The following is a 12,604-nucleotide window of genomic DNA, read 5'->3' as shown; positions in this document are numbered from 1 at the left end:
TGTTCCTACTGTATAAATAAGCCATTGCTGGTAACCTGGCCAAAGGTGCCAAGCTGGAAAGATGAAGGGTCAGGACTCCAGTTCTGGCTTTCTGACCTTAAATCCATGTTCTTCATCACTACACTGAAATTTCGTGAGGGTCCTTGATTCTCCTTACAAGTGATTCGGAGTGAATTTTGATCTTCTCGGCCCTTCTAAAAATGCATTTAGCTTTATATAGTATATGGACACATGTTCATACTAATTATTTTAGAAAGGGTAATGGTTTGGAAACTGCCCACTAAGAGGATTCCTGCTTGGCTATAGTTAGTTATTCAAAAGCACTTCAGCTTTACGGCTCTCTAAGTATCTCTAACAAAGAGAAAGAATCCTTTGTCAGTACAGATTGTGCTGTTTTGCAAAATTTGCTTTTATTGAGTCTGCATAGGTCACCATTTGTCTAGGAGCTTGTGAAGAAGTTGTTTTAGGAAAACATTGACTATTTCCTCAGATAGGACTCCGTTACCCCAGTGGTTTAGCAAAACTCACTTTGCGGTACATGCAGTTGGGTTTGGCCGGTTAGCTACCTGAAAGCATAATTAGAAGTCTGCAAAAAGAATCAATAAATGATAGGGAAGCATTTATGTAGATTTATGTGTAACTTAAATCTAGACTACTTGTTACTTCTGTTGTTAAGGGCAATTGAATTGAAAAATATTACCATCTCTCAGAATTGCAAGTTAAAGGTAAAGAAAGCAACATAGTTGTCATATTAAATCAAAACTTGTTTCTACTTCAACCCACTTTTCCACTTACATATAAAATCTACTCTCAATTAAATATAGCAGTTGGAGATACAGAAAATATCTGACAAAGGGAGTTGAGGAATTAGAATGACAAATCCAATTTTCCTATGCATAAAAGGGGAAATTTATCTTTTAAGTATAGAAAACATATTTCAGTTTATGTATAAGTATAGATGTATTATCATAAACATTAGAAATATATTTTAAATTATATTTTTGTGTTTTATTTTTCATGTGTGAAATAAGATCTTGGCAATTAAGTTTAAAACACACATAGCTACAATACAGACCAAGTGATCATAATGAAGTTAATTTCAGATTTCATTAGATGTCTAAACTGCACTTATTATAATATTGTTTTATGATAACAGTGTAGCCTGTTTAGTCTTTGAAACTGATGCTCTTCCTTTCCCCTGCTCCAACTCTGCCTGAGTCCCAGGGTTTAATGTTTAAAAATTAAAATATAGAAAATTTACATTTGGGTAAAATGCTCTTACGCATCTTGACAATCCCAAATAAGACATTTTCATGCTTACCTAAACTTTCCAGAGAGGCCTAGGGGTTACACTAGTGACTGACCACACATGCAAAATATCTTCAAAGACATCTCAAGCAAATTATGTATTTTATTCCATAGTATACTCATGGTTATATTTATTAAAAACAAAACAAAATGAAACAAAAATTTTCCCTTTATCCTGCCAGAAGTGAAAGTGAAGTCACTCAGTTGTGTCCAACTCTTTGTGACCCCATGGACTGCAGCTCACCAGGCTCCTCCGTCCATGGGATTTTCCAGGCAAGAGTACTGGAGTGGGGTGCCATTGCCTTCTCCAGGGGATCTTCCCAACCCAGGGATCGAACCCGGGTCTCCTGCATTGGAGGCAGATGCTTTTACCATCTGAGCCACCAGGGAAGTCCTGCCAGAAGTAGCTGATAAATTGCTGCTAAAGAAAAACTTACCATATTTAACCTATGATTGTAGATGTCTCCACACAGAACTCCATGAATGGGCAATCAGGGCAATTTGTGAAAATAAATCTCAGTGGTAAAGCCCTCCTAAATATAATTTACTGCTTTTTAGAAGGTGTTTAAGTCTCAATATTCCTTCTTTTCCTACAAACATTCTATTTGAACTCCTAGTCACTTAGACTCTAAATAAAGACAAGTTCTATTTTTCTCTCTATAGAAAAGGGGTAGGTATGTTCTTCTCTGGTATGTGGGGGAATATTTGCTGGCATTATGGACTACCTACCTGTCTAATTCCTTAAGACAATAAGCATTCTTCTAGAAAATAACTCTTAAATTAAGAAAGCATAGAGATATACAAGAAACTTTGAATCTGAAAAATCAGGGCCAGAGGCTGAGAGAGTGTTTGAGTATCATGGGGGCAGCCATTCTGGTCTTTCGGTTTAGAACAAAGTTCCTATATCAGAAGCCAGTGAAGAGAACACTGCAGTAAAAAAGCAAGTATAAGACATAATACCATGAAAAATAAATAGAACCAAACAAAAACCTTTCAAGTCTGTGACCAAATTTGGTAGCACTGTACAAAGTCACTTTAGTCATGTCCAACTCTTGCAACCCCATGGACGAGAGCCTACCAGGCTCCTCTGTCCATGGGATTCTCAGTCCAGAATACTGGAGTGGGTTGCCATTTACTTCTCCAGGGGATCTTCCCAACCCAGGGATCAAAGACATGTCTCTTAAGTCTCCTGCATTGGCAGGTGGATTTTTTCCTGGAAGCCCTTGGTAGCATTAAGCTAGTATATATGGAATGGAAATTTTTTTCTAATGTTTATTTTGCCAATAAATGATCTGGTATAGAGTTTGATAACAGTATATGAAGAGCTTAAGTCATTACCTCTGGGGTTTTAACTCCTGATTAGAGTGCCATAGGTGTTCAAAGCTACAGATACAGTTTGACTTACACAGCCATACATCACTTTATGTAAAGAAGAACTTTTACATAAATTTACTTGTGCATCCAACCTACCTGATGCTGTTGGCAGGATAGAAGAGGTTTAGCTGTGTTTCCTGTCACCAGCTCTAATAACAGTCATGGTTGAGAGGGAACCTGAGGTACAAGTACGAAACTGTCGGGTGCTTCCTGGAATCTGAGAGGATATATTTGTGAGCATATGTGATACACCAGGAAACTTTGAGTGATGACACCATCGTGGTTATCTGGGTCATTAAAATCTCTTTTGTATAGTTCTTAGAAACCTCCCAGAATACTGGCAGTTCAGTTCATTTCAGTCACTCAGTCCTGTCCGACTCTTTGCGACTTCACGGACTGTAGCACACCAGGCTTCCCACTCTACCGCCAACTCCCAGACCTTGCTCAAAATCATGTCCATCGAGTCGAGGATGCCATCCAACCATCTCATCTTCTGTTGTCCCCTTTTCCTCCTGCCTTCAGTCTTTCCCAGCATCAGGGTCTTTTCTAAAGAGTCAGCTCTTCCCATCAGGTAGTCAAAGTATTGGAGTTTCAGCTTCAACATCAGTCCTTCCAAAGAATATTCAGGACTGATTTCCTTTAGGATCGAATGATCTTGCAGTCCAAGGGACTCTTAAGAGTCTTCTCCAACACCATATTTCAAAAGCATCAATTCTTCACTGCTCAGCTTTCTTTATAGTCTAACTCTCACATCCATACATGACTACTGGAAAAATCATAGCTTTGACTAGATGGACCTTTGTCAGCAAAGTAATGTCTGCTTTTCAATATGCTGTCTAGGTTGGTCATAGCTTTTCTACCAAGGAGCAAGTGTCTTTTCATTTTATGGCTGCAGTCACCATCTGCAGTGATTTTGGAGCCCAAGAAAATAAAGTCTTTCACAGTTTGCATTGTTTCCCCATCCATTTGCGATGAAGTGATGGGACCGGATGCCATAGAAATTAGTTTTCTGAATGATGAGTTTTAAGCCACCTTTTTCACTCTCCTTTTTCAATTTCATCAAGAGGCTCTTCATTTCTTCTTTACTTTCTGCCATAAGGGTGGTGCCATTGGCATATCTCAGGTTATTGATATTTCTCCCAGCAATCTTGATTCCAGCTTGTGCTTCATCCAGCCTGGCATTTCACATGATGCACTCTACACAGAAGTGAAATAAACAGGGTGACAATATGCAGCCTTGACATACTCCTTTCCTGGTTTGGAACCAGTCTGTTGTTCCATGTCTGGTTCTAACTGTTGCTTCTTGACCTGCATACAGATTTCTCAGGAGGCAAGTCAGGTCATCTGGTATTCCCATCTCTTTCAGAATTTTCCATAGTATGTTGTGATCCACACAATCAAAGGAATTGGCATAGTCAATAAAACAGAAATAGATGTTTTTCTGGAACTCTCTCACTTTTTCAATGATCCAGTGGATGTTGGCAATTTGATCTCTGGTTCCTCTACCTTTTCTAAATCCAGCTTGAACATCTGGAAGTTCATGGTTCACATATTGCTGAAGCCTGGCTTGGAGAATTTTGAGCATTACTTTGCTAGTGTGTGAGATGAGTGTAATGTGGGATAGTTTGAACATTCTTTGGCATTGCCTTTCTTTGGGATTGGAATGAAAACTGAACTTTTCCAGTTCTGTGGCCACTGCTGAGTTTTCCAGATTTGCTGGCATATTGAGTCCAGCATTTTCACAGCATCATCTTTTAGGATTTGAGATGGCTCAAGTGGAATTCCATCACCTCCACTAGCTTTGTTCATAGTGATGCTTCCTAAGGCCCACTTGACTTCACATTCCAGTATGTCTGGCTCTAGATGGCTGATCACACCATCGTGGTTATCTGGGTCATGAAGATCTTTTTTGTATAGTTCTTCTGGGTTTTCTTCCCACCTCTTAATATATTCTGCTTCTGTTAGGTCCATACCATTTCTGTTTTTTAATGAGCCCATCTTTGCATGAAATGTTCCCTTTGTATCTCTAATTTTCTTGAAGAGATCTCTAGTCTTTCCCATTCTATTGATTTCCTCTATTTCTTTGCATTGATCACCGAGGAAGACTCTAATCTCTCCTTGCTATTCTTTGGAACTCTGCATTCAGATGGGTATATCTTTCCTTTTCTCCTTTGCCTTGAGCTTCTCTTCTTTTCTCAGCTGTGTCTAAGCCCTCCTCAGACAGCCATTCTGCCTTTTTGCTTTTCTTTTTCTTGGGGATGGTCTTGATCACTGCCTTCTGTACAATGTCATGAATACTAGAAAGTCATATTTAAAAGTGGTGGTGTTGAGTTCCTACAAAAGGCAATGAAGGCTGAGGCAGATAGGCTGTTTGATAATTCTTGTATTGACTCCACTTTCTTTCTTTTTCTTTTCAGGTTAATGTGGTCCTGAGATATAATGCTTACAAATATAAACTTCCTAATCGTTTTAGAATTATGGATTTTAGACAGTAGGAACTAGGGGAAATAGATAATGGTAACTCAATAAATACTGTTATCTTTCTAATCTATCAGAAGCTGTTCAGTTATTTTTTGTGAATGTTGGAAATTAAGCCTCCATCTCTTTTAGGACAATAGGCCTCAGGATACAGGAGAAACATTGAGATGGTTCATTGAGATGGTTTCTGTGAAGCTGGCTTTCCTCTACTTGCATAACCATTTCTGTAGCCTGCCCAGCCCAGAAACCCTGCCTACCTTTGCATAGACTTTTCGAGGTATGGGCATCTCTCTCTGGTGCACCTGTGACTGAGAGTCCACCACAGCCATCAACCCTCAGGAGGTGTTGGATAGAATTCAACACTCTTCCTAGAGGGCTACTAAGGCCTGAAACTCTTGATTCTCTGACACTGCTTCTAAGACTCTCTTTATAGTCATTGTCCCCATAGATAAAGGCTTCCCAGTCTGTACCATTCCATTACCAGACATGTCTGGGATAAAGGCATGATTAAAAGCAAACTGCTCTAGAATGTGAAGCTAGTGTTCCTTCCTTCCTCTTTCTTTCTTCCTTCCTTCCTCCCTCCTTTTATTCTTTCTCTCCCTTTCTTCATTCTTTCCTTCCTTCCTCTATCTCTCTCTCTTTATTCTTTCTCTTTTCCTGGAAGAAAATTATGTTCTTCTGATCAAGCAAATGGCCAAAAAATCCCTTAGAAGGACACCCTTTGTTAAAACAAAACAAAGCAAAACAAAATGAGCATTTACTTCCTGAAAGGCAAAGTGGTTTAAAGCAGCCCAGCTTTGTGATGATAATAGCCACACAGTGACAGGACACTGATTTCCTGAGGATGAAGAGGTGGCCTCATCAAAGTAACAGCAGTCTGCCATAGTACCATCAATCACTGCATAATTTCCATCTAAGTACTTTCCTGTTCACAAAAGAAAATAAGTGAATGCAATTGTCAGTAAGAACTGGAGATGGCAGGTCATCATCTTTGTCACCCTTGGCCTCACTGTGAATCTTAAAGAGGTGCTTAGAAGTAGGAGGTAAGCAAGAGGATTTTCATTTTGCATCCTGTGCTCTTGGGTATAATTTGAGTTTTTCTTAGTCATGAGCATGTTATCAACTTATAATTTTGTAAATATGCTTGAACAAAAGTAATTACTGATGGGTAGTGATGCACTAATCTTTGAGGGGCATTAATGCTTTGAATGTCAACATGGAAGAAAAAATAAACAAATAAACATTTAACATATCTGTTTATGCTAAAAAGAGAATTTCTTTGTTGCCCCCCTGTATAAGCTTCAGAAGTATATTCTTTTGTCAATATTTTTCAGAGTAGAAGTCTCTGATATTATGAAGTCCAAATTAACATTTTTTCTATAATGGATTATGCTTCTGTTTTGATATCTAGAAAATCTTTGCTGAATCTATGATCACTAAGATTTTTTTCCCTCTAGAAATGTTATAATTTTAGATCTTTATCTAATGTGAGATAAAAATTAAAGATACTATTTTTCTTATGGATAGTGATTTTTTAAATGTTATTGGTCAAAAAGACTATCTTTTTAAATTAATTTGCCTGCACTGTTATTAAAAATCAAATTTTATTTATTCAGTGATCTCTTAAAATTCCATTAATCTGTCTGCTGTTACTCCCACGTGACACAGTACCAAGAAATTTATCTGTATAGTAAGTTTTGAAATTAGATACTTTTATTCTTCCAACTTTGTTCTTTTAAAATTTCCCTGGCTATTATAGATTCTTTGAATTTTCATAGGAATCTGGAAGTAACTTTTTCCTTTCTACCAAAAAAAAAAGATCTCTGGGAATTTGATTTTGATTGTGTTGAATTGATAAATCATCTTTGGGAAAACTAACAACATAACAGTGCCTTCTAAATGTTGTGAAGTATGTTTTGCCTGTTTCTATTTTGTTGCTTCTTATTTTAGATTGGAGTGTAAATCTTAGCTTATTATTCCATCTTGGTCATTGAATTGTTAAATGGTGACTTCTTTATTATGAACTGCTAGGAAAAAATACATAATGAAATGCAATATATTGCAAGCAGAGAGGCAGATATTTTGGTCTGTTTTTTAAGCTATTGTAGTCTTAGTGCTTGAAATTCTACTGTCCTGTGTATGTTGTGTGGTACTAGGTCGCTCAGTCATGTCAAACTCTTTGTGACCCTATGGACTGCAGCCCGCCAGGCTCCTCTGTCCATGGGGATTCTCCAGGCAAGAGTACTGGAGTAGGTTTCCAAGTCCTCTTTCAGGGGATATTCCCAACTCAGGAATAGACCCCAGGTCTCTCACATTGCAGGTGGATTCTTTACTGACTGAACCACCAGGGAAGCTCTAATTCAATATAGTTGGCTTTATATAAATAGTTCTTGATTAAATTAAGTTGCCATCTACTGTGCACCAAATAATTCATTAGGATTTACATCATTATTTCTAATATTTAGAATCATCCTAAAAAGCTGATTTTGCAGAGGAAATACTAAGGCTCAGAGAGGTTATTTGTCTTGCTCAAGGTCATATAAGTCATGTTCTGGTCTGGTTAGTTCTAACTACTTAGCTCTTATACTTTCCTCAAAGTCATATTACACCATCAGTGAGAAAAACTTGGAGAGCAATTACAAAAAATGTGGAGCAAAATGTCAAATCCCAGATAATTCAGTCCCTCAAAGAAAAGGTTACTTTTTAAGTGAAATGTGTATTACCATTAGGAATACATATTACCATATTATCTGGCTGTGGGGCTTTGTGAACATGGACTACATATCTTAAAATGAAGGGTTTTGCAATTTCTCTCTAGTTTACAAAAAAAATAGGATGGAATGTTCATAAATTTATATAAAATGGTGGTGAAATTGAGTTACGGTTAACAGCATGGACTCTGAAATGATATAATCCACGATCTAATCTCAATTGTGCCATTTAATATCTTAGGCAAGGTACTTAATCTTCTCAAATATTATTTCCATGAGTATAAATAGTAATGTTAATAAGACCCTCTCTTTCAGTTTGAACAGGCCACACTTGGTTCAAAAGTATCAGTGGCTTAAGAAAATGAATGTATATTTCTCATTTTTGTCATGGTTGGGGTGTATCAGGTAGCTCTCCTGAGTAGCTCTTTCCTGTGTAATCTCTCAGGAAAGTACTATGTCCCCAACTAATTGCTTCATCATCCCCTAGAATAGCTCTGGAGTCTACCTCCAGTGCATCTTAGATTCAGCTATTGCTGTTGTTTAGTTGCTAAGTATGTCCAACTCTTTGTGACCCCTTGGGCTGTAGCCCACCAGGCTCCTCTGTCCATGGGATTTTCCAGGCAAGAATACTGGAGTGAGTTGCCATTTCCTTCTCCAGGAGATCTTTCCGACCCAGGGATCAGATCCACATCTCCTGCACTGGCAGGCAGATTCTGTTACCACTGAGCCACTTGGGAAGCCCCCTCGTTATCAAAGAAAGTTCAAAAAATATCTTCTGCATTTTCCTGACCATTTTGACCAGGAAGTGATGTTGACATCAGTGACTTGCTGAGTATCAGTGACTTGCTGACATTAATTGGTAAAATCCAGCCACAAAGCATCACTAAAATGCTATAGGTATGGGAAATACAGTTCCTAGCTAGGTTTTCTCCAGTAACCACTCTACACTATTGAAGGTGGACTTGAATCTTTTGTGAGAAGCTGACCTTCTCTTTCATACTTTTCAAGGGATTGTTATGACAACTGAAGAAAGAATAATCTGTACAGCTCTTAGCATTTGGCATATATTATCTTCTTAAAGGGCTTCCCTGGTGGCTCAGTGATAAAGAATCTGCTGGCTTATGTGGGGGATGTGGGTTCTATACCTGAATGGGGAAGATCCCCTGGAGAAGGAAATGGCAACCCACTCAGGTATTCTTGGGTGGACAGGGAAATCCCATGGACAGAGGAGCCTGGTGGGCTATAGTTCAGGGGGTTACAAAAGTCAGACATGACTTAGTGACTAAACAACAACAATCCTCTTAAAAATTTGGGAAGGATTATTGAATCAACCTATTGATCTGGATATAATAAAGAAAATTTAGGCAGAAACTGAGTTTTCTTAACCTATTTATTGAAAGAGATCAGGATATTCAACTAAAATATATAAAATTATGTCAGGTCACAGATGATTTTCTGGGTTTTGCAATTTTAATTATTCTGTCAAAATGACTAAATATAGGAAATAACATATAAATGAACATGACAGCCAAAAATAGTTATAGGAGATATAAGATCAGAGTTTTTACCTGTAGGTATATTGGGGTCCTGACCTAAAGCTTACATACACTTATTTAACAAATACTGGTCTGCATATTCTGTCCCTCTCTGTGCTAATTCTCTCAAAATCAACTTTGGTCATTTTAGTCATTTTAAACTTTAGCTTTCCAAAATCATCAGCATGGCATTTCAATATTCCAGCCCTAGAATACATCACTACCAAATGACTCCCTCTGAAACATGGCTTGCTGAAGTCCTACAATTATTCTTTAGTACCTATTGAATCAAGTTCAAACTATTCAGCCTGACTTTCAGGACTGCAATCAACTGTCTCTGCTTGATATTATCAATGAAATAATATGCATCAAAATGTCTTTCTGTAACCTCCACAGCAAATTCTTCACTTCAACCTTCTCTCCTAAATGTTTCCTTGCAGTTTGCTTCCAACAACATGCTTTGTATACAGTTTCTCCTCAAAAGAATGTCTTCTAAGGTTGCTAGGCAGAAGTAGTATGAACATTTCTTCAAAGGAAATCAGTTAGAATTTTTTTGGCTGCATATAACTGAAAACTCAACAGTAGCTCAAATGGTTGGATATTAATTTCTCTTGCATGTAAAGGAAATTTTGAAGCAGGTAAAAAATGTCTGGCGTGATGGCTCCACCATTGAGAGGAGCCCTCTAGGCTTTCTCTTTCGCCAGCCTAGAGCAGGGCTCAGCAAATTACCACCAACAGTCAGATCTAGCCCACAGACTGTTTCTGTATGGCTTATAAAGTAAAAATGGTTGTTATATTTTAAAGGAATATGAAACAAAAAGCAAACAAACAATAAAGAAAAATATGCAGTGAAGACCAGATGTAGCCCATAAAGCCTAAAATTTCTCTTGTCCATTTACAGAGTTTGGTAACCCCTGCCATTTCATTTATATGCTCACCTCATTGTCAAATATAGTTGTTGAAGTTTCAGCCATCATTCTCTCATTCCAAGCAGCAGAGAGGATAGAAGAGTAAGTGACAAGAAGAGCATGGCTTCCGTAGGATGGAAGGCAGAGGGAAAGGAGCAGCCCTGTAGTTCTTAAACATCACATTTTACTACCACACGAGACTAAACTTTACTATGTGGTCAGATCAAACTGCATGAAATCTGAAAACAGATTCTTTCAGCTGAGAATGTTATCACTACTAAGAACATCAACATTCTCTTATTGACAAAGATTGCTGTTGGATAAGCAGATACCTATCTCTGTTGCAGATGTGAGAACAGCTCATTTAAATTCTCTAGGTTGCTGTTTCAATGTTAATTAAGAGTTGTCGCAGTAATGAATCATACAGTGCTTGTGCTGTTAATGTAAACTCTAACATAACAGGTTGATCACAATTCTGAAATGAGTTGAGAGCATAATGATGGTTCAGCATATCCTTTGAGATCCAACTTACTTTGAATTTCTTAGTTGTTGTTTAGTTTCTAAGTCGTGTCTGACTCTTTGTAACCCCACGGACTGCAGCCCACCAGACTCCTCTGTCCATGGGATTTTTCAGGTAAGAATACTGGACTGGGTTGCCATTTTCTTTTCCAGGGGATCTTCCCAATCCAGGGATGGAACCTGAGTCTTCTGCTTGGCAGGTGTATTCTTTACCACTGACTCATCTGGGAAATCATTTATAATGCTCATGTATAAATATTCATTCATGCTTGTTCAACAGTCCCACTGTACTCTGAATTCCTTCAAAAGCAAGGTCATACCTTATCTATCATAGCATCTCTAGTGTACTACAACTATTGTAGAGACAAAATTGAGCTTTGGATTTTTGTTTTAAAGTAAATCCACCGAGTCACCTTACTTTAAAATATATACCATAAGGAAGAATGTGACTCTTCATTAAGAAATGATTAATGATTCATGTACCCAGGGGGTACAGCAGAAATTACAACAGACAAAAATTGCCACTGTCTTGGAATTTACATCCTACTACAATGAAAGAAACAATACATATATAAATAATTAAATAAATATTATGTTAGAAGACAAATGTTATCACAATACTAAAGCAGAATAAACTAATGCAAGATAGGAAATATTCAGTAGGGGTGGGGGACAGAGGATTAATGATTTTAAAGAGATGTTCAGGGAAGGCCTTAAGGATAAGGTATGATATGAGAGAAGAGGCAAAGGAGGAAGGAAGAAAGCCCTGTAGACAGCTGGAGGAGGAGTACTCAGGACAGCAAAGACTTCCAGTGTAAGTCTCTCAACATGATGACACGTTGGAGGAAGAGCAAGATGACTTCTGGCATGTTTAAAGCAAAAGAAGAGAGAAAGAATATAGTGAATAGTTAGCAGGTGATGTGAAACCTTGTAAGCTACTATTAACACTTTGAATTCTATTCTGAGTGTCAAGGGAAACCACTGGAAGGTTTTGTGCAGAAGAATAACATAATGTTGCTGATGTTTCAGAAGACTCACTCTGGTTGTTATAGTGAGAACACAGAGGAGGTATGGCAGCAAAACAGGGAGATCAATAGTCTGAGAAGAGTCTCTAGTGGCAGGGGGAAGGTGGTAGAGAGAGAGGCTAGTGGTGAGAAATGTTAGATTGTAGATACATAGCTTTCTACCTTTCTTGTTTGAGTCAGGGAGTTATTTCTCTTTAGAAATGAGAAAATGAAAGGAGAGGAGCTAGAGATAGTGACTGTAAGCATATTAACTGGCATGCTTTGTTGAACTGGGGTGTAAAGGAATGAATCAGTAAACCAGAGGAGGATGTAGTCAAAAGGTCTTGAATTTTTATTTTATTTTCATATTTAAAGGAACTTCAATAGTATTATGTATACTGATCCAGCAGGAAGGCGGATATTAAGGATGTAGAAGAGAAAGGGTATGAATCCTTGGAGGGATGTCCTTGTGCGGGAAGAGCTCCCAAGAGCCAGGGCACAGAGTGGGTAGCCTTAGACAGGAGCCCTCACTGTTCATGGACAGGAAGGGAAGGCTGTCAAACAAACACAGCAGGACTGCTGTGGGCTGAATTGTGCCCCACACCGCCCAACCCCCTGACCAATTCCTATATCATATAAGTCCTGACTCCAACTGTGATGGTATTTAGAGATGGTGCCATCTGGAGGTAATTAGGTTTAGATGAGGTCATGAGGATGATCCCTTCATGATGGAATTAGTGCCCTTATAAAGAAAGACAAGCGAGATC

The 12,604-nt window shown here is 38.2% G+C and overlaps 1 protein-coding gene and 1 non-coding gene across 2 annotated transcripts in view; one reads left to right on the top strand and one right to left on the bottom strand.

The window, feature by feature from the left end:
* Nucleotides 1-12,604, top strand: part of KCNIP4 (potassium voltage-gated channel interacting protein 4) — a 574,348-nt gene that overhangs the window by 144,664 nt on the left and 417,080 nt on the right. The window lies entirely within an intron of this gene.
* On the bottom strand, nucleotides 1,626-1,698 carry TRNAW-CCA. Its single transcript has one exon. It is a non-coding gene; the product is annotated as a tRNA-Trp (tRNA).

Source organism: Oryx dammah, unplaced genomic scaffold (assembly GCF_014754425.2).
Source record: "Oryx dammah isolate SB20612 unplaced genomic scaffold, SCBI_Odam_1.1 HiC_scaffold_3, whole genome shotgun sequence".
NCBI lineage: Eukaryota > Metazoa > Chordata > Mammalia > Artiodactyla > Bovidae > Oryx > Oryx dammah.
This window is presented reverse-complemented; position numbering and strand designations above follow the sequence as displayed.